Source organism: Diplotaxodon limnothrissa, linkage group LG3 (genome assembly GCF_057381915.1).
Source record: "Diplotaxodon limnothrissa isolate DT_005_m linkage group LG3, D_limnothrissa_male_GT1.1, whole genome shotgun sequence".
Classification (NCBI taxonomy): Eukaryota; Metazoa; Chordata; class Actinopteri; order Cichliformes; family Cichlidae; genus Diplotaxodon; species Diplotaxodon limnothrissa.
Window position 1 is genome coordinate 18694672 of NC_140598.1, and position 6249 is coordinate 18700920.

Consider the following 6249-nt stretch of genomic DNA (forward strand, 5'->3'; position numbering starts at 1 on the left):
AAACATTGTTATCATTTTACAAAAAATAAAACGGCTAAACATGAGAGGCTTTTGGACAAAGTTTGTGCTCTCCATTCTTTAAGCACCGGCACAGTTTCAAAAGTACTGGTTTTGCACTGGTATCGGATAAAATCTAAACGATACCCGTCCCTACTCTCACCTAGTGATGGTGAGGTGAAGCCTCGTGATGAACTGAAGTTTTCCATCCAACTGGGGCCCGTTCTTCGTACCTCGCTAAGTAAGTTAGCTGGATTAGATTGTTGACGATTTCGCGTGATCTTGGATCGTTCGGTTCTCTGAAGCTCATCCGGGACTTGCTGTCATAGCAACAGATCCGTAAGCGTAAACCTGCTTGGGAGCAGGCTTACTTTATGTAAACAGGATTAGATCGCGGGAACTCAGGTATGTCCACTTCATGTATACGAAAGCAACAGCGATATTTTACCACTGTTTTACCATAAATAAATATTATCAATGTAACTAAAGATAATGCATATTTGATTCTTTCATTGATGTCACACAGATACATACAGGTCATTTCCTAAAAAAGGGAAATGTACTATTAACATTCTATTACATGTATGTGATTATTACAGATGTAATTCATATTTTAGAGGAATGTATTTAGGAGATCAGGAGATTATTGATCAGAATTCAGTGTATACAAGCAGAAAAATGTTATTTTATAAATTACCGTGTTTTATTTTCCACAATAAAACACATTACCGTTTTGATGTTTTCTTTGTGAAATTGATTCATTTTACTCAGAAAATAAGTTAAATTCATTTCATTTTCTCTTATTATTCAGAGACTTATTTTATATCAATTATTTCTTTTGGTAAAGTTGGGCAATTTCAACCTTCAGTTTGAGATTTTGACCCTAAATCCAACACATATTTACAGTTTAAATCTATTAATATCTACTTTTGTTTTCTATTTGAATTTAATTAACATTTTCTCTACATTTTACATAAATCTTTTGAAATTAAAATCTACTTAATTATTTCAAGTGTCACTTTGTTGCCATAACTTTTTTAAGTAACCTCTAGTCACAGTTTTTACAGAGTAGTAATAGTAAATTACTTCGTGTAATCAAGATGAGAGACCACGGCTATAAAAGCGAAGGTGGATTTGGGAAGCCTGTCGCAGCCATGTCCTGTCCGTATACGCGAGCCACCCATTGAGGAAGGTGCAAGATTGATAAGGAGAGTCCTCAGAATTCAGCGTATATTGCGGGATAGACAGGATCCTTTAGCTCAGCGCGACAGTGTGCTCATAGAGAGATATCGATTTTCCCGTGAGGGTATTATTCACTTAACCAACTTGTTGACGAGGGGGTGCAGGACCACCACCTGTCTTTTGTTGCTCTGCCCTTTTCTTGGTTGCTGTTATAAACAAACAAACAGATTATTTCAGGGTCTCTTTCCAAGAGACGAAAAGCAATATAAGTGATAAATATTACCATTCTGTGGAATATTCTTATATTTCACTTTTACTTGTTCCCATGTTCTAGTGGGTCCTGTCGTGGCTCTAATGTGAAAGAGGATATAATATAATATAATATAATATAATATAATATAATTTAGTATAATATAATAAATTTACCCTACCGCCTACTGGTGTTGGCCAGAGGGGCCGATGGCGCGATATGGCAGCCTGGCTTCTGTCAGTCTGTCCCAGGGCAGCTGTGGTTACAACCGTAGCTGCCTCCACCAGTGTGTGAATGTGCGAGTGAATGAATAGTGGCATTGTAAAGCGCTTTAGGTGCCTTGAAAAGCGCTATATAAATCCAATCCATTATTATTATTATTATTATTATTATTATTAAATTACCGACCAATCAAAGGGTTGCCGATCAATGTTTCTACTATCAATGCGTAGCCCCTGTTGAGCCACCCAGTGATCTCACATTACTTCATCCAGCTATACTAATCGTCAACAACAGGTGTGTTCGGAGAACCGGAATAGTGAGCTCAAAGTTGGCGCGATGATTTGATCTTGGATGTAGTAAGCGAGGTACGAAGAACGGACCCCTGGTTGACTCGTGGTTCGAAGCATTGTGATAATTCATTTGCTCTACTGCGCCATCAAGTGGATTCAAGTGAAATAGGCTCTGTGATTATAACGATATGATGTGTCAAGCTCTAAACTGAATAAATAAATTGTTTTCGTGGTTATTTATTCTGAATATTGTCTCAGAGAAAGTCAAAACTATCAGGACAGAGTTTTGGTATGATTGTGTAACTGTTAGGGCTCTGATTTCTAGAATTGATTCAAATCGGGGAAATGCCTCAGACAGTCAGAAATATTATAATTCACATCATGCATCAGTACATTTCCGTAATTTTGAATCTATAAAAATAAAGCTGACACTTTATCAAAGGTGTAAGCATGACAGCAGATGTCTTTGAGTCAAAGTAGCTGAGGATAAAACACAGAAAAACATGAAGGTGATTTTCCTGGCCTGGGATTTTATAAGAATATTCTGCAGTAGATCAAAAACGAAAGAAAACCATTAATCAACATAAACCATCAAGTTACAGTCAAAACGCATCAAAATGATTCAAGCTGCGTTCAAGCTGCGCTCAAGCTGCGCTCAAGCTGCGCTCAAGCTGCGGTTAACAGAAGGTTTTTAACTCATGCTCACCCTACCTTGATGTTCATCAACATCAGGTTGGAGAACAGGTGAGTGTAGTGATGATCCGCTTGAAGCTGAAGCTCCGGTGCGTGTGTCACAAAAATCAACACACTGCTTCAGAAGCACTGTGTCGAAGCTTGATTCGTTTGGCCAGAGTCACATGATCAGTGACGTCCGAAGCTTCATTTAGAACCTAACTGCTTCGGTGTCTGATTCAATGGTTTATAAGGAAGCGAATCATTCGCGGGATTTGTGGAGTGTTTTGATGGTGACAGATAGTGAACCACTGATCATTCCACTGAGAGATTTGGAGCCAGCGAGGAATAGAGGAGGTTCTGTTGTTTGGGAGAATTATGAGTTGATTTTTGTCAATCGGGTGGGTTTTCCAGCTTTGTGTTCTGGCCGTTTGCTTTTGTTTTGTGCGTGTTTATTATATCTGAAAACGGGAAAAAGGTAAAATGTCAAAAATCTGCTTCCATAATATAAATATCATTAAATAACTTTAGAAAAACTTCCACTTGACTCATTACATGTAATGTTGTAAAAATATATATTTTATTGTTTAATTAATCTGAAAATGTTAGTCTGCCAAATGTGCAGCAATTGAATTTCTTTATTCTCTTTAGCTGATAGTTTGTGGGGCCCAGGTAGACTGTATAACTGCATCTCTACCAGTTTCTCTGCACTCCAGCCTCCTCTGGGCCATGTGAAGGGATTTTCCTTAAGGCAGGAGAAATGATCTCCACGAAAAGGAACAGGTTCGGCCATCGCACAGTGGAACAAATTCTCTTTTTAAATAAAAATGAAAAAGGGTTACCGTCAATGCATCATGTTTTTAATTTGCAAGTTCATAAGCATTTTCCTTTTCCATTTCACAATCAATTCTACCCCCAGGTCAAAAATATGTCTGGGAAAACTTCCTTAATATAATATTATTTATAAATGCGATTAATTGCATACGTGCATGGAGGCAAGACCTCACAGCAGAAGCATACTCCATAATGTGTTTTACATTATTATATGTATATATATGTAACGTGGTATTTTTCAATTATTGTATTTACCAACATCAAGAAGTCACAAGCAAAGGAAGACCACACCATGGTGCATGTTTAAACAAGGAGAGTTTACTGGTCAAAACTATTTATTAAACAAATAAAACACATTTTCTTAACCACCAAAAAATACACGTTCAAAGCAACACAACGGAGGCCCAATATCAGACAGAACTCCACTCTGTAGAGTGGGCAATCATAATGAAGCGGTTGGTTTTATTTTGTGGATTCAAGCTGCTCTTCATATTTTTGGCCACCAGATGTCACCAGAGAGGACCGTGTTGAAAAGCTTCGAGTAATGAACCGTTTTTCAATACAAGCTTCAGAAAGCTTCATTTGGCCACCACTAGGTGAGTGCAACCACATTTATCACCTAACACACCCATGACTCACACCCCACACCCGTGCACCAATACAGTGAGTCCATTTAAACCCACCCACTTAATCAAAAAAGGAACAACTCATATGGGTCCTACAATCTGATTACGTTTCTGTGAGTATTATTATTTTTGAGTCTGCTAAATGACTTTAATAAAATCTCCTGCAGTTAAATTTTTTCCTTTTGAACGCTTTGTGAAACATGAATGAATGTGAGTATTAATGAGTTTTAGTGTAAATGGCTCTTACAGGTGACACCATCCTTTCAAAGTAAGAGTCAATCGGGGCGACTGGCCTCTAAAACCGTCCCAGGTAGCAAGTTGGTAAGTCCATTTAAAGCTTTGAATGTCAACCATTAAAAGGAAATTCTTTGATCAGCACCAGATTCCTGTTGATTTTCGGAATAAACTGATAAATCCTTTAATACAACGGCTGATAATTACCGGTATGATTATTTCAGTCAAAGCTGAAACTGCTCAGAGAAACGGGAAAGAAGAAGTGACACCAAGTTACTTTAATTCTGTCAGCACAAAGTTAAAAAGTCACAAACTGTCAGTGTGACGTTACTTTAGTTACAGAGTGCTTTTATTGTGAAAATCGGTCTGCACGTAGGTGAAGGCCTTCCTTTCCAGGAAGCAGCTAAACTGTCAGGAAGTAAGTGGAGCTTGTTGTTGGTGTGTGTGAAGAAACCGTAAGTTTGCTTTGTTTCCTCCTTTAACAGTTTGTTTTTAGGAACTTTACTGTTTGTTCAGCTCATGTTTGATTTCTTCTCACAACAAGCTGTGTGTTTTTATTTCCGGTCCCTCCATTCAAGAGAGAGACCGCTCGATAGTTCAGATAGTGATGGCTCGCTTGAAGCTGACGCTCCTGTGTCCCAATCCAGGGTCAACGCGCTTGAAGTACGCGCACTATGCGTACTACGTACGGTGCGTACTATCAGTACGAGAAGTGCGGAAGTGAGAGGCTCGTGAAATGGGACGGTATAGGGCTTTGGAGCGTGATGTCACGGGGGTGGGCGTTGAAAGGATTTTGGCCCGATCCGCCATTTTAGGGGTCTAGCGCAAGTGAAAAGGGAGCGAAGGCACACACAACAGCCATGGTTCGTATTTGCTGTGTGGTCGGCTGCAATGTTCGATCGCACGACCAGCAAGAAAATAAGCTTGAAAATGGTTTATCTTTTCATTCTTTCCCAACCTGGAAGCAACATGAGGCAGCTCGTGTATCGATGTTAGCAAACCATGATACTAACCGCGAGACACGTTACATACAGCTTTGTGTGAGAGAAATGAAGGAGAAAATGTTTTGTTAGTCATTCATTTTTGTTCTGACATCACTTTGATTAGTTGAGTATCTGAGGCTGAGACCACAGGACTGTAAAACATGATTGTTGGGCTTCATTTCTGTGCTGAACAGTCATTTAAGATTAGTTAGTAAATAACAATTAGTTAATGTTGTTCATGAGACTATATATATATATATATATATATATATATATATATATATATATATATATATGAGAGATTACTAAATGGTTCTCATTTCCAGTAAATCCATGTGTGTCAGTGAATGCATCGTTTGTGCTTCAGGCTCCATCTAGTGGACTGATAGCAGAGCAGCTGATGGCAGCTTCCTCTGCCTCACACTGCTGTCTGACTGCATCCAGCTGACACTGAGATGAAGCAGGAAAGAGCCCCTCCCTCTAAAAGCACTCTGTGTGGGGAACATGAGAGCCAGACCAAAGCTCAGAGGTGAGATGACCATCTCTAACTGTCCATGACTCTTCTCCATGTCACAGCTCAGCACTCACATCACTGCTGCATCATTATTCACAGGAAGAAACGAGGAACTAAACATAAACATGAACCTGGACCTTATTGAACCCAGATTCTTTTGTCCCCATGATAGAACAGAGAAAACCGACTCATAGTGGTCAAACATTTATAATTGTTTATTTAATTATCTTCCGGAAGAGAGAGCCCTGCACACCCCAAAGGCAGCCGCAGGATCTCTAACATTTGAATCATAAACTGTGTCTCATATAGGTATTATCTCCTGCAAAGAGGTAATGTAAATGTTGTTGTGAATAAATCCTCTATCATGTTTAATGTCAGCTCAGCTGTGTTTCACACACATTTCTATGTTCATATGTGTGTGTTGGAGTGTTTCCACGAACACAGC

General features: G+C 39.0%; 1 protein-coding gene across 1 annotated transcript in view; it reads right to left on the minus strand.

The window, feature by feature from the left end:
• Nucleotides 1–6249, minus strand: part of LOC146634776 (protein NLRC3-like) — a 239633-nt gene that overhangs the window by 177673 nt on the left and 55711 nt on the right. The window lies entirely within an intron of this gene.